This window comes from Cupressus sempervirens, chromosome 7 (assembly GCF_028749045.1).
Source record: "Cupressus sempervirens isolate cs-2001-9-10 chromosome 7, ASM2874904v1, whole genome shotgun sequence".
NCBI classification, from domain to species: domain Eukaryota; kingdom Viridiplantae; phylum Streptophyta; class Pinopsida; order Cupressales; family Cupressaceae; genus Cupressus; species Cupressus sempervirens.
Window position 1 is genome coordinate 18669547 of NC_143124.1, and position 24198 is coordinate 18693744.

A 24198-nucleotide genomic window follows, 5' to 3' on the forward strand; every position below is an offset into this window, starting at 1 on the left:
GACACTACTAAGGCTTTGGTTCAAACTGAGGATACAGAAGAGGATGATTCCTTACAGCTAAGAAGAATGAGCATTGACACTCAATCAGTCCAGTAGGGAGGAGATGTAAGGACATATATCCTTAGAAATATGATGAGCCATAAGGTTGATGTTTTAAAGAACATATCAAAATAGGCTCATAATTTATTTGTTACTTTACAAAGTGCTGAGTAGTTTTGTAATGAGGCACTTTCATGGCTAACACCTACTTTTGGCTTATTGGGATGCTATATTCAATTTTTAGATAGATTGATTGTATTGATGGCTAAAAAGCCAGACTTTCTAGACAATATTTTCACTGTAAAGGAGAGCCTAGAGATGGTAAAATAATTAAGTGGCTTCTTTATTGGTAAATTGCAAGTTATACAAGGAAAATTTATTAAAAAAATTGATGGAGTAGAACATTGTATACCATCAATACTTAATGCTACCAATGTAGTAAGGGATTGGTAGTAGTGGTCAACTTCTTTTGATGATATTTTGACCCAAGAGACTAAAGTAGCAGTTTTTGAAGATACCTTTGATTCTCCTTTCGATACTTTGGTTGATTCTCTTTTTAAGGTAGTGATAAATTTGAAAAAATTTATTGTTGAATCCAAAGCAATTATGGATGCCAAGTGGACCAAGGCCACTCAAGATTTGCAAGAGGTAAAACTACTGACTAGCCCACCAAAAGAGAAATTTATGTTTGCGAAGTAGTGGGTGAAATAAAGGCTTTACCGGTAGGGAGTACCTAAGATATTTTTCATACAAGGCAAATAAAGTACATGAAAAAGAAAAGATCAAAGATTCAAGATTAGTGCTTTTGTGCCATTCTAGCTACTTATCTTTTTTATCGATATTTTTGAAAGAATTCCTTTTGTATTTATTGTGTACATCTTCCAAAGAAAAATTCTTTCCATTAAACTTTTGACATTTGTCCTCCTCTCATATGTAGCTTGTTGCAATCCTTTATATGGATTTCCAAGATAAGAAGTAGAGGTCGGTTGTCTATAAATTTTTTGTATATGTCATATTATTATTTTGCAGTCCATCCAAAGTGTTATGTGGTTACTTGAATGAGTTTGTTTGTATGCATATTTGAATACAAAAAGGAAAACATTTTAGAAAAGTGATTTTATCCTTGTGTTTTATTTTGAGTTTTATCAACAATATTGAAATAAAAGTAGAAGGATTTATCCTTAATTATCATTATCTTTGAAGTTTTGTCTCTTTTTCATATATCTATAGCTTTGAGATTGAATAGATAAGTCTTCTCTTCAGTTTAATGCAATCTAAATGGTTGTATATCTCTTATTGATTACTTTTGATGGTTTAGGGTTTATGAAAAGGATGAGAATCAAAAGGAAATTAAAAGTTTAATGTTAACTCTCTTAATCATAAGTTGATTAAAAAGGTCTACATTGCTAATTCTAGGCTCTATAGCCCAATGGATAAGGCACTAGCCCATCCTAAAGTTTGAAGGCATACCAAAAAATTCATATAACTACAAGACATTTACACAACAACAATATCAATTTCCCATTTTATATATTGAAGAGATAAAAGTGTTGGTCATGGTTTGTTTGTTATTTCTTTCTTTGGTTATAGTTAGCTACTATAATCAAGAAGTTTGTTAGCAAATTGTAGAAGAATATTGACCATTTCTACTATAGGAGATAGTCTTGCATAGAAAGAATATCAAATTAATGAGATAAATCCCTTAGGTTTGTCTGTCTTGGTTTAGCAGAGCCCAAAGTGATGTGAGTCCTAATGAATCTATTGATGTTAGCCAAAAACTAAGATTTAGCCTTGCTAAATATAGGATTTAGCTCATCCTTAGGCTTTTCCCTATTTATGTTTCTTTGTATTAGGTTTAAATCTATCTGATATGTTCCTTACAAGAATGAACTCTAATAGATTATAGGCAATAGAAAGCACTTGTAGAAATAAAAGACATATTTATTGATGCCTTTACCCTGTAAGTACTTGTTGAAACCAAGCCCATAATGGAGCAATTGTCCAAAATAGTTGACCAGGTATAGAATGAAGACCTAGATACTAATGTAAAACTATTAGAATGGTCTAAAAGGAAGTTCCAAATGAAAGTCAATGAAAATATATCTAGTGAGATAGCACTTACATAGGTAGAACTGGCCAAGAAAATAGAAGAGGTCAATATAGTACTGGGGAACATTTTCTCATTGTACTCCAAATTGTGTGACTCGTCACACTTCACATAGGAAGAAGGTTAGAAAATACTGAGTTTGGAAGGAAAATTGAATGCATCTAGCTGACAACTATCAATCAATCCAACTCAATGTGAGAAGCATTTTTCAATAGTGCTTCACATACAAAAGGAATTAGCTATATTAATAGTAGAAGAGGCTAATATTGGACCCAAACTTGTACAAATACAATAATCCATTACTCCTCACATGGAGGTTCTTCATAAAGTACAGGTCTATGTTGAGAATGTTATGTAGAAAGATCCAAATCTTTCAACTTTAGATGGTCTTGTTCACCTCGTAGCTGAGACAACCATCTAGCTTAAAGCTCTACAAATTGCACTAGACAATTGGGATGCTGCTCTCAAAATCATTTTGGAGGTAAATATAACTTTTTTGGCTTAGTATTCAATTCATCCCTGGGACCCTTTGACATAAGTGTCAAAAAGGGGGAGAATAAAGGAAGATTAACTAAGAGGGAGATATATTGTTTTATTCTTTCATTCTTTTGGAGAATAAAATGGGAAAGATTGAACATATCTTATGTTAGCCAAAAAGGGTGAGACATGATGAAAGGGGGAGATTGAATAAAATTTCACATGCAAAATAGGTGAAAATAGAGTAGACAAAATAGGCACAACAAAAGGTAGTGATATATCAACATGAGACATATTCAACATAAAGTGTATCAAATTTTTTGGATAAAGAAGTGGCACATCAACTCAAGGGGAGTCACAAGATTTTTGAGCTATACCATCCTATACAAAATTTTGAAAGTTTTTGAAGTCTTGTACATATGAAAAACATAATGAATATTGTACTCATAAGATCAAATATAATGCTTAGTTACATATTTTTGACACTCATGTCAAAGGGGGAGATTGTTGGTCTCAGATTGGTTTTGACAATTGAGTGTAAACACACTTAACCAATTTTCATGTTGAAGTCGAGTATACTATACATGCTGAGCCATAGTATGTGTTGAGCCAGAATTTTAATAGGTGGCGAGTAAACTTCAGGTGCTGAGCATGACACATGTGCTGAGTGACTTTAGGTGCTAAGTGAACCATATGTGTCAAGTCACTATAACTGTCAAGCAGTAAATGGATGTTGAGCAAGACATAGTTGCTATAGGAACTGAGCAAGTCAAATTCCTATAAGTGTCGAGCATCAGCAAATGAGTATGTGTTGAGTAATAAAGAATCAACATATGAGTTTCTGCCTTCACAAACTTAGATGTAAACCATTTTCAAAATGAATCATGAAGAATTTTAGAAATAAGTTTGAATCTTTTCTTTTACCTATGTAATCAACATGCAGCCAATAAGAAAAATGGATAATGCATGCAACCAATTGGTTAAATGCAAGCATTTGAGTAGGAAAATTAGTTCATGGATTTGATTCTAACCCTAAGTCTTTGAAGCCTTTACAAGAAGGCAAGACCCCACAATTTAATATAGCTAAGTTTTCACTAAGTGGATGAAATGTTTAAAAGAGAGTTGTAGAACAGAGCAATAGTAGGGGTGTCAAGACTTAGAGGTTTGATTAGCAATTATAGATTATAGTTTATCATAATAGAGAAAGGGTTATGCACAGACATCGAATCACTAAGGATTAGATTAGAGTGAGTAGATCAAGTGCCTGCAAACATCAATCAAGGATTGTAAGCTATCAAGTTTATTCAATCTAATACTTTCTAGCAATTGTATTAGGAAAGAAAATCCTATAGTGATAGGTTAGCTTAGTAGCTATGTTGTAGAACCTTTAACAAGGTGATAAATCCTTTGACAATGTGACACTTCAAGTAAGTGTTTGTAAATCCTTTGAACAAGTCACTTTTGATAGAGTGTAAATCCTTTAACAAGGTAGGCCTCTAATAAGTTAGACCATCAAAAGTGCTCAAACAATATTGCTACAGTGATAATTTGTGGGTATCATCCCCACCCTAGTTTTACCTTCTCATTTTAGAAGGTTTTTGGGTGACTAAAATTTGGTGTTATGTGTTGTGATGCATGTGTTTACTTTATGTTTATCTGATATGTTTACATGCATGCAATTCATTTCTAGTTAAAAAAAATTCTGGTTAAAGTGTGTTACTTCTAATTCACCCCACCTCTCAAAAGTAATCTTCCCATTTGTAAATTTCAACAATTACTGGCCATCTTTATTTCATTATTACTATAAGTATGTTAGAAAATGTGAAAAATGTGCTTTTTTTTAAGGTAAGCAAAGGCTTTCAGCTATTCCACTTCATCCTATTCAAGTGGATCAGCCTTTTTGTTAGAATCTGATAATAACCCAAAAAATTAGTGCAAAGAATAAATATCTAAACTATGAATGCAAATGATACAAAATCAAAATAGCATCATAGATTTAGTCTCCAAGAGAGTAATGAAAATGTTGGAAGCAAAATAGCATTAAGAGGATGCAAAAATAATAGATACAAATACAAGCCAGGTAGCATGCTTATATAGGCTAGGAAGAGGGAGGAGGTGGCAACACCAACCAATGAGGAGCAACCATCTATTGGACTAAAGATAGCAAAGTATCTTCCCAAGATAGCTAATGGATGCTCACATATAGGAAGGTGACACCTCACAACCATTCAACTAATAAGACATGCTTTATTAACCTAAGCGAGATTATTAAAAGTGTAAGAAAAACCTAGCAAAATAGGAAAAATTAAAAACTACACTAACACCCCCCCATAAGTGAAGCTTAGGTGGATGTAGAAATGGGTCCCGGCAAGTCAAGCCTAATGAGGTACCCATGTACATAAAATTCCCCCAAAAGAGAGAGAAAAGAGACTCCCCAAAGAAAAGTAGGACTCCAAGTGAGAGGAAGAGGCCCCCCCAAAAGATGAAGCATCCCACACTCCAAGCAAAGCTTGCAAATTTTGTTCAGTAGATCCACTTACATCGAACAAGTTTTCTTCCCTTAGGAAAATGAAGAAGATCCCAAGTGTGGTTCCTCATCAAGGAAATATACTCTTCCTACATAGTTGTATCCCACTCAAAAATACTAGAAGCCTCATGAAAGGATTGTGGATTTGAGGTAGTAGCAATGAAGATATGTAGAGCATCCTAGAATTGTGAACGAGTCTGCTTGGTGTCTAATGGATCCCCAATCCAATCACCTACAAACTGCAAGGTTTGTCTATCCCAAAGTGGACCAGAAGATGGAGAATCTAGAGGAGAATCATCAACCTATGAATGATGAGGAGGAGAGGACAGAGGTGAGTTCTCTAAATCACTCTCTGTATCAAAATTGGAGGTAGAAGACTGCTCAAGTGAATCTAACCCATCAGAAGATCTATCATGTATTCCAAGTGACTCCAATGTCAAGGTAGAAGGCAACTCTTTGACCATGCTCTGCTAGTTAAGTTGATGCAAGTAGTGGAAGTTAAGATGGCCGAACCACTCATGCCATAATCTGCTCACATCATTAAAGTGAGTGAGAAAAATAGTCAAAGGAGGATTAGGAATAAAGTGAGAAAACATATAGAGTTGTGACTGATGATCTGCTCTCCCAACTACAACTGTAGAATCATTGTGCAACTCACATATCTCCACTGAACTAGGGGTGAACTCAACCCACTTGCTTAAACTTGTGTGAGTGATCTGGTATACCGGTAGGAGTTTAGTTGACAAAGAGGGTACACAAGGAACATCATGGAATGTGCCAACCCCCATATCAATAGATCCCTCTCCCACACACCTCAATAGGAGTGTTATCACCCATCAAAATAGAAGGCATAGTACACGGCTCCAAGGATGCAAGTTCTTCCTTAGATGAAGCCATGTGGTGTGAAGCACCCGAATCAAGAACCCAAGTGGATGGTGAGGAAGCAACTGCAAAAAGGGCCTTGCCCTTTCCTTTCCCCTTGTTGTTTTCTTTTTCTTTGTTAGACCCTTCATTAGAACTTTGTTTGATAGACTCAGGAACACTGATATTATTCTTCTCAAGAATGTATGTCAAGTGATCAAGTTGTTTCTACAAACATTTATGTTCATCATGACCAGGTCTTTTACAATAGGTACATTTGACCTTTTCTTTCTTAGGCTTATCACCCTTGGAAGATGGTGTATCAATAGTTGCTTTTGAAGAAATGAGTATCTGATCCTTCTTCTCCTCGCTATTCTTTTGTTTCTTATCCTTACTATTGTTGTTACTACATTGTCCTTGTTGTTCTTTTGTGCCTTGGTTGGCTGCTAAGGCATGTGACTTAGAGGACGTAAGAGTGCCCATCTAGATTAGCTTGTCCTATTTTTGAGTGAGATTGATAGCAAAATCATCTAAAGATGGCATGGTGAATTGAGTACCAAGTGCACCCTTAGCAGCATAGAAGGTAGAGACAAACACAGAATATTCTGAACTTAGCTTAGAGAGAATACTAAGAATCAGTTGTTCATATTTCTTTTCAATTCCACATTTTTTTAATTGCAACCTTAGTGATTTTAATTTGGTGAAGAAATCTTGGATTGTGTTGAAATTTCCTAGACTTAAACTAATTAATTCATTTTTCAACATATGAACCCTCATTGAATCTTGTGTGCCAAATCGTGTCTCTAGCTTTGTCCATACTTCATTTGGTGTATCCAAAGACTCAATGTGAAATAGCAAGTCAAAAGAAACAAACAAACACAATGTTCCATATGCCTCATTACATTTGTTAAACCACTTAGGCTTGTCTTCATCTTTAGTAGGTTCAGTTTCAAGTCCCATAGTTATCCTATTTAATCCAGCTTTCTTTAAGTGAATTGTCATGCGTGATTTCCACTCAAAGTAATTGTATGGAGTTAGCATGGGCATATTTGTTTGATCCATGATGAAGAAATGCAGAGAAGAAATGCTAAAAAGAAGAGAACCCAGCCACGACAATGCCCCCCTCCCCCCTTTTTACTCAATCAAAGAACCCCCCCCCCCACCCCCCGCCCCAAAGAAATATGATTAGGCACTTTATTTTAGTGTGTTTACAACTACCACTAGAAAGAAATACTTAGTGGTCTTGATTTCAATGCATTACAAACCCTCATGAAGAGCATATGCTAGAAGTGAAACTTGGGCACAATAATCAAAAAAATAGCACCACTACAATCTACTCAAAAAATCATGCACTTTCAAAAAAAGAATTGTCTCGATACCAGGTCGTATGAGAAAGTTATGATCCTCTGAAGTTTCCAAAATGAGAACTATGCACAGTCACGGCTGAGAATCTGCAATTTCTGAAGAATTCATGCATGAAAATCAAAAAACAACTCCACTAGTGGATAGAACACAAAAAAATAGCCAAGTTCATAATAAGAATCATCAAAATCGGACTCCATATGAGCAAGAATGAGACATTTGAAAACTACGTTCAAATCTGTGACTGCCAACGGAGAGGGGTATGGCTATAGCCTTTCATGCTCAATTTTGCAAAATATATAGCTTGCATGCAAAATCTAAAATATACCCAGATGGTTTTTTGGGGCTGCAAACAAAACCCAGAAAGCATTTTTCTTGTTGATGTATAGAAGATGCTACTATAGTGTAAATTAGACACCTTTAAGAGTAAAAAATGGCTCCAAAAATCAAAAAATGACCCCAGCAACCAAAATATGACATGCAAATGCTGGATCAGCTTCCTAAGTCCATCAATGGCATGCTGGAACCTGCAATACTAATTGAAAACTCTAAATATGCAAGTTGGTTGTCAGATTTGAGATTGAAACCCCAAACAAAAATCGCTTTTGTCAAAACTTTTCTAATTCTCAAGATCATTCAAAGATGCAAGAGAAGAGCATACTTCATTTTTTTTTTAAATACAAAAAGGTTTATTAGCCCCCCCCCGAATCTCTCAAATAAGGAAACTAAAATCTACTCTTGCACATAGAAAAACTCTAATACCATGTTAGAATCTGATAAGATTAATAACCTAGAAAACTAGTGCAAAGAATAAATATCTAAACTATGAATGAAAATGATACAAAATCAAAATAGCATCATAGATTTAGTCTCCAAGAGAGTAATGCAAATGCTGGAAGCAAAATAACATTAAGAGGTTGCAAAAATAAGAGATACAAATACAAGCCAGGTAGCATGCTTATATAGGCTAGGAAGAGGGAGAAGGTGGCAACACCAACCAATGAGGAGCAACTATCTATCAGACTAAATATAGCAAATTATCTTCCCAAGATAGCTAATGGATGCTCACATGTAGGAAGGTGACACCTCACAACTATTCACCTAATAAGACATGATTTATTAACCTAAGCAAGATTATTAAAAGTGTAGGAAAAACCTAGCAAAATAAGGAAAATAAAAAACTACACTAACACTTTTTCCCAATGGGATTAGATTTTTTTGGTCCTATTAATCCTTCTTCTATCACTAGTCATAAATGTATTCTAGCTACTACATATTACTTTACCAGGTGGATAGAGGAAATTGCATTAAAAGATGCTACTAAGAATTCAGTTGTTGATTTATTAGATGGACTTGTTACAAGGTTTGGTGCCCCTTCCACCATAATTTCAAAGAATGCAAAATCATTTTTAGGAGCTTAGATTTGTGCATGGGCAATTGATCATGGCATATACTTGAGTACTTCTTCCAATTACTACCCTGAAGATAATGGCTTGGCTGATTCATCCAAAAAGAATCTTATTAGGATAATGAAAATAAATATTGAAGATAATCAAAGGTGTTGGCACCAAAGATTAAGAATAGCCCTTTTGGCTAATAGAATAATACCTAAAAAGGCTATTAGAAACTACTCACCTTACATGTTGGTGTATGGAAGGGAAGCAAGGCTTCCTATCTCATTGGAGTTTCTATCCCTAGAATTATATCATCAATTAGAACTAATTAAAAATGATGTTATGATAGTGAGGATGGTAGAATTGAATTTGGATGAAAAGAGACATCAAGCAAATAGACCTTGGAAACATATCGGCAATAAGTGAAGAAAAGCTTTGATAAGAAGGCTTAGTTCAAAATTTTTAGAGAGCGTGATCTTGTGCTAAAGTGGGATTCAGATAGAGTAAAGGAAGGAATACATTCAAAATTTGATGTATTATGGAGTGGTCCCTATACGATCATTAGTTGTGAGCAAGCCAATGTTTCCTAGTCAAGTAGACCTAATGGTGAAATCTTACCTATTCTGGTTAATGGAATAAATCTCAAGCCCTATTTATGATAGAGATGAATGCTTCATGGACATAGTTAGAATATTTATTTTTTTGTTTGTTCCTATTTTCTTAGAAGTTTCAAGTGCATGTTTTGTTCCAAAGAGTTTTGGTTCCAATTTTGCAGTGTTGCAGAGGTAGAAGGGCATGTTTTATGGCTTAGAATTTGGCAAAGGTGATGAAGTGGATATGTTCTCAAATTTAGAGACTCTATAGCCTAATGGATCTTCAAAAGTCACTCGTCTTATTCTAAGAAAGCTTTTATCCCCTTTGAGTTTCCAAAAATGTTATCCAGAAATGCCTTCCCACCAAAAAATCAAATTCAAATGATAGACTGCTCAACAGTCACCTAGGTTTTTCAAAATTCAAATATTAAATGGTTTTCATTAAATAATTTAACATTGGCTATATCCTTTGTCCTAATTTTATATAGCCCTTTTATGTTATGCCTTTAAAACATTTCAAGTTGGGATCATGTGAATCACCCTTTGGTTCACATAGTTGCGGTAGGATAAGAGCTAACCAAATTTCAAGTGGCAATGAGGTGATTGCACTATTTTTACTTAGTCATAGTGAGTTAAATTTTAACTAAGGTTTAAGCCCTGATGACACAATTGTGTTGTGTTTTCTTGGTTGCAAGGTTAAATTGGAATACTATGATTTAGTTTGTGATAGTGTAATAAGGCAAAAGTCTTCAATGTTTTAAGGATGCATTTCACACCATTTAATCTTTTTGATCTATGGCCAGCACATATTATAGCATGTTAGGAGGGAACTGCACTAAGAGTTGTCATCAAGAAACTTCTTTTTTTCACTTGGTTGCAAGGCTAGGAGATAAACCTTGGGTCATAGTGGTGATGGTGTAAATATGGTTAGGATCTTAGTCTTCATAAGGTCATGACAGTTAATAAAAGGTGTCAAGGGTAGGTTACAAAGTAGTTATAGTCAGTTGGTTGCAATTTCACAAGCAATATCTATTAATAAAGAAAGGTAGTGGTGAAGCTACGATCACAAGTGGTCAAAGTGGGAATACTTTGTAGAGTGGGAGAATACTAAAAGATGATTGGTCCATGTGGCAAGGCCTAATGGTTTGGCTCCAAGTTGACCAATGACATAGCTAATTTGGCAAGTTGATGACAAAGGAAGTGTCTCTTCAATGATAGATCGAATCTTTTTGATCTCCTACAACCACATTCATCATTTCCCAAGTCTAATAAATTCAAAAGAACACTCCATCACTATACATTTATCCATCTACTCTATTAGAAGTTAATGGTCATTATTCCTAACATCTCAAAGCCTTGTTTTGTTGTACCATGATTAGATATTTTTTAGATTAGCAATAATGGTTGGATGTAGTGGCTATGAAGTAAGTATTAGTTAGAAATATCTAGTTATGTTGAAGCTATAAAAGAACATTTTGTAACCCTAAAATAGATAGATTCATCTTTTTTTTCCTTGGCATGTTTTGCATGTTCATTATAAATTCTCTTTTCCACTAAGCTACTCATGATATTCTGCCTTATCTCTTTCAGCCATTGATATATTATTTAAGATCTATTTGCCTTTCTTAAATGTTTTGTAACAATCTACAATTTGCATGATTGTATCTCTTTTGACCTTTGAATGATATATAAGTGAATTTTCTTCTTTCCTTGTGTTATTCATGTTGGTTGTCTAATCTACATGTGATTATAGGATTTAAGCAAGTTTGAATCTATATATCTTTGATATCATAACAACTCAAGTGTGCATATATGGGAAAAGGTAAGATTGAATAATCTATTTTGGTGCATCACCTCCTTAGAATAGATTAGGTAATTCCTTTCATGTATTCCTTATCCCTTTTTCTCTTCAAATGTAGTTTAGGTGCATCCTAATAGCAAAGGAAGTCAGCCTTCTCTCGAGACTCAACCTTGCATTTCAAGTCCCATAGCTTGGAGGTTGTTTCCATGTTTCACAAGGTTGTCTTTAGGTAAAAAATTTGAACAAGGGTGCAAGCTTTTGTGACAACAGTACCTGAGCATGGCCAAATCTCTTTAAAGAGAAGAAATAGAGAAAAATACATGGGGAAAACCCCTACTCTAAAAAGAGTTGGAAAGAATATTCTAGAAGATAAGAACAAAATGATGATCATGAAGAATACCACTGAAGCATGAAACTACAAACGCTACCAAACTGTTGATCTGAAGAACCTCCACTATATAGAACATGACTAGGTAGAGAAAACTAAGTCTAAAGAGCTAATCAATCAAAGGTGGAAGGTATCTTCATGGCCTCCATAAATAAGAATGAAAGAATGTCAATATGGTAAATGATCCATCTCACCAAAATGTATAAGTATCTAAGCACTACAATAGCCTAGTACATAGGGTTAAATACTAAACACATTGCTCACTTCATCAAACCAAGAAAGAAATAGAACCAACATAATGCCACATAATGCTAAGAGGTAAGACATGAACACTGAAATTAAATGCAATATCTCCTACAAAAAGAAGAACCAAGAACAATGAGAGCATAAAGGAAGTACAAACACCTATAATAACACATGTCATCAACACATCATGAGGCTAATGTTGTGAAAGGAACACTCACTTGACAAAGGAAGATGGTGAATTTGGCCAACATGAAACCCCCCAAGGCATTTTATAATTTAGTACAAGTACAACATAATACAAAGATGTACAAGATCCTAGAATACAATAAAGTGGCACTTTATCTTAGTGAGTTTGCAAAAATACTACAAAAGGATGTCAACAAAGATCAAAAGAGACATGATAGTATAATCCATGAAAAAGGATCCAAAATGACAAGATATCCATCAAAATATAGAAAAGGAAAAAACTAAATGAGATGTGCCTGGAACAAAACTTGTAAAATAGAATGTCTCAAAATATGTCTCTTGGAGTGCAAAATATAAATTTTGACTTAAATAGCCAAAATAGGCCACCAAACTACATTAAAAATCAAATAAACTACTCCATTATGATGGGCTCGAAATCATCTTTCTGATATTTCTTTTGGATCAAAAATTAGAGTCTAGATGAGCAAGTTATGGCCAAAAAACCACATGTAGCTTAAAAAAGACTTGGAAAAGAAGAAAAAATCATTGCCTTAGGATCCATGTCAAAAACACCTCGAAAATCATGCCTACTATTAGCCTAGGTTTTTTCTCTTGACATAGGTTATTCCCACAATAAAAACTTGGGGTCATTTTGTAAAATTGGTAATTCTTAGAAAAATCCCTAGTTCAAAATTCTGAAATATAAAAATAAAATCCTCATTTTATGCTCTAGCTTTCAAAAGATATTCAATTTCAAAAAGTGCGGGATAAGTTTACCCTAAGTTTTCTTTTTTATAAAGATTACTTTATTTTTATTTCTTGTGAATAGACCTTATAAATTATTAATGGGAAGTAGCTGGTCCTTGGATTTTGTGAGTTTAATTATCTTGGTATTAAGTGTTTGTTTTCTTAATAGTTGAAAAAACACCAACAAAATGTTGACTCTTCTAGGGAGTTGTTTAACACACATGTTTGTGTAAAACATACTACAATTTTTCCAGTCTTGGTCTATACATGTTTATCAAATTGTTCAGTATTGCTCATGATTCGAGTGGGTCTCTTTAGTGAAAAACCTTGAGAATTTAGGGGAAGAGAGAGAGAGAGAGAGAGAGAGAGAGAGAGCCATAAGTACCATGTACATACAATGACATATACGACTTTTATAAAGTGTCTTATCTATTAATCAAGAGTTGTAGTCATGTGTTTTCTGTGATTGGTCCCTCTATATTGCAAAGTTATATAGTATTTCCTTGTATCTTCCCCTTAAAGTCAAAATATTTTTAGTTATCATCTTTTCCCTAGAATAGGGTTATGACTCAATCAAGGTTTTGGAGCTAGTGCTTATTTAATAAGAAACTGCCTCTTAATGGCTAATAAAAGGAAGAGTAAAAGAGCTTAAACAAGAGCCATTCTTGATGTACCCTTATATACTAATCTACCTCATGGTGGTAGGAAAAATCAAAGAAAAAAAAAGATCCAAATCCCACCTAGAAATCCAAGGATAATACATCATTATACCCTCAATACCAACCAGTGGTAGGAAGGGAATCCTCTTCATTACGTTTTGAGTCAAAAACTACAAGGCTTTTGGGGGGAATATTTAGCACCCCAGTGCAAGAAGATCATGTTTATCATGATAAGAATATTTCCTCGATAGGAGATACATTCAATAGATCAGAGATGAACCATAGGTTAGGATATGGAAATACTATGAAAGATCATAGAATAGTCCCATTTATGGAAACCAATCTTATAGATCTTGATGATCCTCTTAATTCAAAAGAAACTTCTAAAAATCCTAATGAAATATATTCAAAGATAGAAGTATTGAAGAGATGGGTTTTAAAAGAGGAATCCAAACATATTCATTTGGAGAAAGAAAGAGAGCAAGCCATGTTGAATGCTATCATTGAAAGAGCTAACCTACTCAAGAGAATGGTTGGCTTGGAAGAACAAAATAAGAAGTTGGAAGAAAGGACCTCATTCCTCCATGCTAATGTATTTGAGGACATAGATAGTTTAAAATCTAAGGTTCTAGAATAAGAAATGTTGATGAGCCATGTTGGTATTTAAAACTACTGGACAATAAAATGCCCAATACCATAGTGATAAAACTCATACAACCTAAGGATTAGCTAATTCCTATTAAAAATTATATGTGTAGTTCACTTGGGCCCAACTTCAACAAAACCAAAACTTGTTTTCTACTCTTTAGGTTCTGCTAAACCAAGGTGGGTATACCTAGGGGATACTTAACAAGGATATTTCTAAATGAAACCTAATTTAGTTTCATTTTGATTCTCATCCTCTATCCCTATCGCATATGCAATTTATCCATTTTTTAATAGTCTTTAATTCATAAATATCCCTCTTAAGTAGATTTGGTCACAATTCTCCTTGAGTTTACAAATATCCTTGGTAATATCAGCTACCTATAACTAAGAAATAATGTATAAATGAGTGCTAACCAGAAATATAACCTTGATTGAGAATGATTTTGAATTTAAAATTGATTTGGCATGTAGAAATAAGATATACTCTCAACCATCATTGATTTTTGTGACCAGTGCCTTATCCATTGGGAAAATATTTACTATTGGTGGGAGATCTAATTCAGAAAACTTGTGAATGAATTTATCATTAGTAATCACCCATTCCCATTCTTATAGATATCATTTTCATAAACTCATGAATTCTACTGATCTACTAAAGAATTTATATAATTCATTGAATTAAGAGAAATAATAGAATCAATATACAACCAATCCAGGATGCATTCAATCACATGAACCTTATTTGAATGACCTCAAAATAAAAAAGCTCATAAAAAGGAGACATGAAGTGATGACAAAGAAAAATAGTGTAAATGCCCCTTTCTATTATCCTTTGTAAATGACTAATACTATAATCAATAGAGTTTCAAAAAAAGCCAAGGAAATTCAACTGGCTATGTTATATGTTATATTTTTGTATCAAAAAGTACACTTAAAAGTATCTTTATAGCTACATTAAACTAGATTGATTATACTATTTCTTGACAACTCCAAAAATATAAATTAGAATTTGGACCCTTTCTCAGTTAGGAATAAGGTGTCTCAACCTTGTATAATTCATATTCTTATTATTTGTTTTGTAAAATATATTTCTTGCAAATAATGATGTGTCAACATCTTGAATTGTGTGTAAGGAGATCATGACTAAAACGGTTATGATGGATTCCTATGACACGTAAGAGCTATGTTAGGAAGATTCAATGACAAGTGAAGACATGTGGCAACTAAGATATTTGAGTACTGTACAAAAATAATTTTGGGGTTCCTATTTTCTCGAAGAATGGTAAAACCCTAATACGGTTTACTTTTGGGAGTAGCCCTAAAGTGAAGCACATGTTATAAGCATTTTTAGGGTTGCGAAGAGAGATGATGCGAGAGAGTTGTATTTTTGGTACTACGAGTTGCTATTGGTGTCTTTTGTTGTCTCTATTGAGCTTGCACTGCAAGTGTATTGTAACATTTTGTTGAAGATAATACATTGTGCAGGTTCTGGAAGGGTGGGGTTGTTTTACCAAAAGGTTTTTCCCCACCGGAAAATGTTTGTGTTATGTGTTTCTTTTTTTGTCTATTTTCTATATGCATGGTTGGCTGCAATATTGTTGTTTACATGATATTGAATCTGCAAGTGTAGAAGATTTTAATAGGATTTGCATCTACTTTCCTTATGAGATTAGTGTAGGAAGCTGTTTCCGCACCTAAGTTTCCTTACAAGTGGTATCAGAGCTTGATCAACTTTTGATCCTAGTTGTTGGGCAGGGTTTTTTGAGCTAATCTCAAGTTGAGTGGGAGTCTTGTGCAGAGCATCTTGAATCTTATTTGCAGATTGAGATGGCGAGTTCATCATATGGAAGAATGGAGGTGGAGAAATTTAATGGTACTAATTTTGAGTTGTGGAAACTCAAGATGGAAGACATGTTGGAAGATCGTGACCTATGGGAAGTGACTACAAGTGCTACAAGACCAGCAACTGTAGCTCAAGTAGATTGGGATATCAAAGACCATAAATCTAAGGGTCTCATAAGACTTTGTTTAACCAATGCAGTTCTTTTGAATGTTCTAGAGGAGAAAACTGCATATAGTTTGTGGGAGAGGCTTGGGGCCATGTATCAGGCCAAATCTTTAGTGAACAAGTTGTTCCTAAGGAAGAAGTTGTATTCTCTACAAATGGAGGAAGGTGGATCCTTAATGGATCATTTAAATGCATTTAATCTGTTGGCTACATAGTTGACATCAGCTAGTGTCAAGTTAGAGGAGGAGGATTGTTGTTACACACTTTTGTGTTCTTTACCGGATTCATGGGACCATCTTGTGATGGCTCTCGGAAGGAAATTAGTCACCTTCAAAATGGATGATGTGGTGTCTTCGCTGCTATCAGAGGAGATGCAGAGAAAGGCTTCTGTTTCAAAAAAAGAAGCCCTTGTTGTTCGTGGGAGATCCACAGAAAGAGGGAAGAAAAATGACAATAAGTCTAACAATAATGGTAGATCCAAATCTCGTGGGAAGTCAAAGACTTCCAATAAGTCTAAGGCAAAATGTTGTAACTATAATAAGACTGGGCACTTTTGTAAAGACTATAAAGAGCCTAAGAAGAAGAAGAAAGCCTCAGATTTTGGTTCTAAAAAATCTCAAGAAGATGGCAATGCATTCATCGTAGCTTTGGCAGCCCATGCATCTTATTCGTGTGCATCTTTTCACATGACCTCTCATCAAAAATAGTTCTCAATATATGAAGAGTTCGATGGTGGAAAGGTGTACTTGGGTGATGATTCTCACCTAAAGATAGTTGGACTCGAAAGGGTCACTATCAAATTTCTTGATGGACGAGTAAAGGGAATCAATGGAGTAATGCACATTCCAGGTTTGGCATGAAACCTATTATCTGTAAGTATGCTGAATGATGTAGGTGTGCAAGTTTTTTTTCTAAAGATGGATGTAAGATGATGAGAGGAGCTATGGTGCTTGCTAAGGGTACTAAGAGAGGCACTTTGTTTCAACTTGATGCATACATTTCTCAATGTAATAGTTCTTCTATTTCAAAGAAGAAAGCAGCTATCACTTCATCCCCACCATCTGGATGAGCAGTAAAGAAGACTGTGGTTAGTGGTTTTGATGGTAGTGTAACAAGTGTACCTAAGGGTGCAAACACTTTCGAAGGAAACCTTCCTGCAGAAAAGACAATGTTATGGCATTTGAGATTTGGTCACATTGGTGAAAAGGGTCTCAGAACCTTGAAAAATAAAAAATCTTGTTGAGGGGTTAAATGATTGCAATATTGAGTTTGACTTCTGTGAACACTGTGTCTATGGTAAACAAAATTGTGTTCAGTTTTACTCTAGTTCTCACAAATCTTTTGATGTTTTGGATCTTATTCATTCTGATGTATTTGGTCCTGTAAAAGTTCCTTCAATCTCCAAGTCTTTATTTTTTGTATCTTTCATAGATGATTACAGTAGAAGGACATGATTTATTTCCTTAAAAGTAAGACACAAGTCTTTAGTTGATTCAAGGAATTTAAAGCCCTTGTAGAGAATCAGACTAGTAAGAAGATTAAGTGTGTGAGAATTGACAATGGTTGTGAGTTTTGCTCAGTAGAGTTTGAACAATTCTATAAAGAACAAGGTATCAAGAGGCATAAGACAACTCCTTATGCCCTAGAGAAAAATGGAGTTGCAGAGAGAATGAACAGGACACTAATGGAGAAGGCTAGGAGTATGCTTAGTGGAGCTGGTTTAGAACAAAGGTTTTGGGCCGAAGCTATGGCCACTGCTTGCTATCTGGTTAAAAAATCTCCTACATCAGCCCTTGTTAGTAAGACACCCATGGAGGTGTGTTCTGGTAAGAAGCCTTCAATTAGACATCTTCATGTTTTTGGTTGTGAAGCTTATGCACATGTTCCAGAGGAGAAAAGATCTAAGTTGCAAAAAAAAGCTGTTAAATGTATTTTCATCGGATATAGTACTGGTGTGAAAGGATACAAGCTTTGGGATCCTGTGACTAGTAAGATGTTGTATAGCAGAAATGTTATTTTTAGAGAGCTAACATCTTCTCCTATTGTGCTACAACCAGATGAAAAAGAAAAGGAAAAAGATGTTGTTCAGTTGCCTCCTACCCCTGAGAAGACTTAATAGAGAGACCATGTTGGGTCTAATGATGAGGAGAGCTCTAGCAGCTCTGACAGTTCAGAAGAAGAGGAAGAACAACCTCAACCTCAGCCCTTGAGGAGATCCATGAGAGAAAGAAAGCAACCAGAAAGGTTTGGTTATTCTATGTTAGATTCTAGTTGTGCTTTTGCTTTGATTACTAACACTGATGAGCCTAGATCTGTGAAAGAGGCTTTGGGCATGAAAGATGTAGGTTCCTGGATTGAGGCTATGGATGATGAGATGGCTTCATTAGAGAAAAAAAATACTTGGGACCTTGTACCTTTTCCTAAAGGGAGAAAATTGGTTGGCTATAAATGGGTGCTCAAGAAGAAATTCTGTGCAGATGGCAGTGTTGAAAGGTACAAAGCTAGATTGGTTGCAAAGGGGTATTCATAGGTAGAGGGAATAGATTATGGTGAAATATTCTCTCTTGTTGCAAAGTTGACATCCATTAGATTTTTTTTATCTCTTGCTGCATCAGATGATTTAGAGATAGAACAAATGGATGTGAAGATAGTTTTCCTTCATGGTGATTTGGAGGAAGAGATTTATATGTCACAGCCTTAGCACTACATTGTTAAAGGTAAAGAATCCTTTGTTTGTAGATTAAAGAAATCTCTATATGGTTTGAAGCAATCTCCTAGGATGTGGTACCTTAATTTTGATGTCTTTGTGTTGTCAATTGGATTTGTAAGATCGAAATCAGATCATTGTGTTTATTTTAGAGTTGAAAATGATCGCCTTCTTATTGTTACATTATATGTTGATGATATGTTACTATTTGGTAAGGGTAAGGGTATGATTTCTGATTTTAAATCTCAGTTGTCAGCACAATTTGAGATGAAACATCTTGGGGCAGCAAGGTACATCTTGGGTATGGAAATCAGTAGAGACAGGTCTAACAAAAAACTTTGGTTGAGATAGAGTAAGTATGTGAAGTCTGTGTTGGACAGGTTCAGCATGGCAGATTGTAGACCACTATGTGTTCCTATTCCTATGGGAACAAAGTTATCTGTAGATGATTGTCCAAAATCTCCTAGTGAGGTGGAGGACATGAGTAGAGTACCTTATGCTAGTCCAGTTGGTAGTCTTATGTATGCTATGGTCTGTACTAGACCAGATATTTCCCAAGCAGTGGGAGTCCTGAGTCGGTTTATGGCTAATCCTGGACGGATACATTGGGATGCAGTTAAGCGAGTATTCAGATATTTGAGGGGTACATTAGATTACTCCATATGTTATCATGGTAACTCTTTTGGATCTTCGCATTTAGTTTGTATTCATGGGTTTGTGGATTTAGATTGGGCAGGTGATATTGACCGCAAGAGATCCACCAGTGGTTATGTATTCACTATGTTTGGTGGTGCCATCAGTTGGATGAGCAAGCGACAACCTGTGGTTGCTTTGTCCACTATAGAAGCTGAGTACATGGCTGCTACTCATGCTTGTAAGGGAGCCATTTGGCTTAAGAGATTGTGTTCTGATGTTGGTGTTGATGCAGAACAGATTACTATTTGGTGTGACAGTCAAAGTGCTATTTGCCTTGCGAAGAATCCAACTTTCCATGCTAGAACAAAGTACATTGATGTGTAGTATCACTTTGTGAGAGATATGGCGGAAGATGGAAAGGTAAATTTGGAAAAGGTAGATACTGTGAAGAATGTTGCAGATGCATTAATGAAACTAGTGGCCACTGAGAAGTTCAGATGGTGTTCGGAGTCTATGGGCCTTTTGGCCTATAGCGGTTAGTTCTTGTTATGTTCCTATTGCTCTTACAAGGTGTTCAACAAGTGGGAGAATGTTAGGAATAAGGTGTCTCAACCTTGTATAATTCCTATTCTTATTATTTTTTTTGTAAAATGTATTTCTTGCAAAAAATGATGTGTCGACATCTTGAATTGTGTGTAAGGAGATCATGACTAAAATGGTTATGACGGATTCCTATGACACGTAAGAGCTATGTTAGGAAGATTCAATGATAGGTGAAGACATGTGGCAACTAAGATATTTGAGTACTGTACACTCTACCCCAATAAAAAATTTTGGGGTTCCTATTTTCTCAGAGAATGGTAAAACCCTAATATGGTTTACCTTTGGGAGTAGCCCTAAAGTAAAGCACATGTTATAAGCATTTTTAGGGTTGCAAAGAGAGATGATGCGAAAGAGGTGTATTGTTGGTACTGTGAGTTGTTATTGGTGTCTTTTGTTGTCACTGTTGAGTTTGCACTACAAGTGTATTGTAACATTTTGTTGAAAATAATATATTGTGCAGGTTTTGGAGGGGTGGGGTTGTTTTACCGAAAGGTTTTTCCCCACCAAAAAATCTTTGTGTTATGTGTTTCTTTTTTTGTCTATTTTCTGTATGCATGGTTGGCTGCAATATTGCTGTTTACATGATATTGAATCTACAAGTGTAGAAGATTTTAATAGGATTTGCATCTACTTTCCTTATGAGATTAGTGTAGGAAGCTATTTCCACACCTAAGTTTCCTTACATTCTCTAGCCCTAGGATCTCACTTATATACTATAAGATGTAACAAGCTTCAAGCATAGAGAATTGAAAGGTGTCTTCTACAAAATATTTTTACATACACCTATCACAAAAAGACAAAACTATGAGCAATAGAAAGACTTATACATCAAGATATTCCTTTTGTGGGTCCCTTTCTGTTACATCCTCTTTTGTTGAGACAAGAGTAGTATGATCAGATTCTTTGATTATTCTGAATCCTTGAAGTAAGTGTCTATCGAGCTTGAAAGTGATGATTTGTCTTCAATTACCTACAAACTTACTTTAACCTAAGGAATCTCCTTGTCTTCATCATCAACAATAAAGGTGACAGTTACCTCAGCATCATCTTTTTCCTTGTCACCTTGTACCACCTATTCTATAGACATCAATTTATCTTTCCACTCATTGTAGATAGTTTCATCTGGCCATTCAAAATTTAGGACCTCCCTATGTAGAATTATTAAAGAATTTGCAATTTATTCTATATCAACCAAGTTTTTTCTGATGGCAATATAGAATTTCTATATCTTTACCAGCTCCTCATTGGTCATTTCCCATAACAAATGACCAATTTCATTAATGATTTTATTCATTCTTTCACAAAAAATGTCATCCAACTCTCTTTTCCACTCTTCCTTTTCCTTGAATTTATCAACAATCTTTAAAGCACAAGGAAATAAATCAAATTTTCCTACAATATACTAGGAAAAACAAAGTGTTAACCTCTTCTGAAAAGAATCTTGTTTATCATCAAAACCTTGCAATTTACTTAATAAATCAAATATCTTTTCAATTTGATGACAAGACAACTAGATGATAGATATACACATTGTAGTAATATTACTATACCTTTCTATCCACTTCTATAAAAGATGTTTGAATTTAAACTTATTTCTCTTTAATTCATCCCTAATAGCTACAATCCCTGTTGACAAGTCAAAAATGATGGCCATTCAATTTTGTCCACTAAATACATGATACCCTACCTCAACTTTTCTTCATATTGATTTTTTAATTCTACATGCAGTGCATATAATTTATTCTTCTCCTCTTCAAAATCCCCTACAATGTACAACTAAGGCCTTTTTGGGGTGTCAGGTATTTCAATAATTAGAGGTGACTTGAAGGGTTCAATAGGAGGCCATGGGGGGTAGGCCATCCTGGGTCTACTATATTCTCCTACTTTTCTTTTCCCAAGAATTTTCTCCATTTGAGTTAGTTTTTTTCCTAGTGACTATATCTGCATACCCTTCTCCTCATATGCTTTCAAAACTTCTTCAAACCTAGCATTGAGTTGTACAAATTTATCTTCTTCCTGGCTAGACACAACATTGCCAAATTTCAACATTTCTAAAGCCATTCCAAAAATCTGCTTGCTACCAACCTCACTAGCCTTGTATACTATTAATGCACCAATATGTTCTGTAGTAGAAATTTCTTGCATTCTGGTCTTGTCCCTTTTCTCAATAGAAAAAATAACCAAGGCTTTGTGGTTATCACTAAACTTGACTCTTCTATGAGCCTTTAATACCTCTTCTTTAGTCTAAAATTAGATATGTTTTTATTTCCTTATTGAATCAAAAACCATGGCATTCACTATATCCCATTCTGGTAAGATAAGGACTCTTGACTGTCTAACTATTTTCCTTCTGGCATTAGGTGTAAATTGAGAAAAATCATTCAAAAATTTAGATTTCACCTCTTCTTTTATAATAGAGTCTAATTTGTCAGGTTACTCCGCCTTTATCTTTTCACATGCCTTTTCAAAATTTCCTATGTTTAATCTCCACAAAAATTGTGCAAAGGCTCTAGACTTCAAAAAAATTTCATCATTAATAAATCTTTTAGAGGCTTGGGAACTATAGGATCTATCTCCTTACCTTGGTAATCAGCAATAGTGAGATCCAAGGAAGTTACAGAATGTTGGAAATATTCAAGACTTGGTAAATTGCTGAGAGGGGGGGTGAATCAGTAATTTAAAACCTTTTCCTTACATAAGCATGTAAATCAATCACCATAAAATCCATTTATCCTACTGCATGTATAATTACTGAAAGATAAATATTTAACACATAACAACACAAAGTTTTGGTGACCCAAAAACTGTCCAAATAGAAAGTAAAAATGGGGTGGAGATGATACCCACAAAACTTCACTACTGCAGTATAAAGTTGGCCAGTTAAGGCTTACATTGAACACTTCTAGTGATCTACCCTATTAGGAGCACAAAGTACTACTAGGTCCACCTTGTTAGAGGATTTACAAACATACAATTAAGTATGCACTCAATTAAGAGATTTTCAATAGACTATTAAGTCTACCTTGTTAAAGGATTTACAGCTAGTTCACCTATTAGGATGAAAGCTTATTGCTGATATGATCTTTAAGCACATGATCACCTTTTGTGATAGATAAGTTTATTATGCTGATTTGATGACCTTTTTGGATACCTTAGACTACTATTGATAGTACTTTATATGTGCTTTACAATACTTCATGCATAACACACCTTCATTAATATCTTACAATACATCTCTTATATATACCTTTCCAATTTACAAAATTGCAAGATCAGCCAATACACAAGTGAGAAAACACATTAAAAATTCAGCCCAATAGACAATAACTAGGGTTCACTGAACTAACTTGGTGATCTTTTGACACTCGACATCCACTACATTACTCGACATCGTCATGCACTTGGTAGAAGTGAAAGCTTGGTCCATACTAATCACATGAAGTAGTTTTGAACTTGGTGACCACTTGTGACTCGGTAGATGTGGTATCACTTGGTAGATACTACACATTGAGTTTACCTTGCTTCACTCAGTAAACACTATAACTTCTAATGCTCAGTTTACATTGAATTTCCATGACACAGTCTGACTACTCGATAGACACTATGAAGCTCGGTAGACACTATGAAGCTCATTGTAAAATGTTGTGAATAAGTGTTGTTAGTAATGTCAACAATAATTCAATGCCAACATGGGAGGTTCTTGTGGTTCCCCAATCTCCAAATCTATGTAAGTAACAATTACTTCCCCCTCTACACCAATTTGTCTAAGTTGTTCCCTTAAAGATGCATCATCATCTATCTAGATTTGGGACTAGCTTGGAGAGTAGTATTCTACTTGAGAAGAAGAAGACCCTTGCTCTAACATTTTCCTTTTTGGAGCACTAGTTGTAGATGGAATTCTTGGCCTTGGTCTTTGCTGAAGGGGAAAATGTTGCACATTTTGAGTCATCACATAAGCTACCCTTCTATACAAGGTATACTAGCTAGGAGCTACTATATTTCTACTATTTATCCTCCTCTACAGCTCTGCAACCTTGTTTGGATAAATCTTGACATATACAACCTTCTTTTCATTCATTATTTGTATTATCATAGAAAAGTTATTCAACAGTGCTTGCATCTTGGCTCCCCAATATTTTTTATATCTTTCAACGAATCATAATTAGAGTCAAAAGAATTAATGAATTCTAGAGTCTTATTAAATACTGT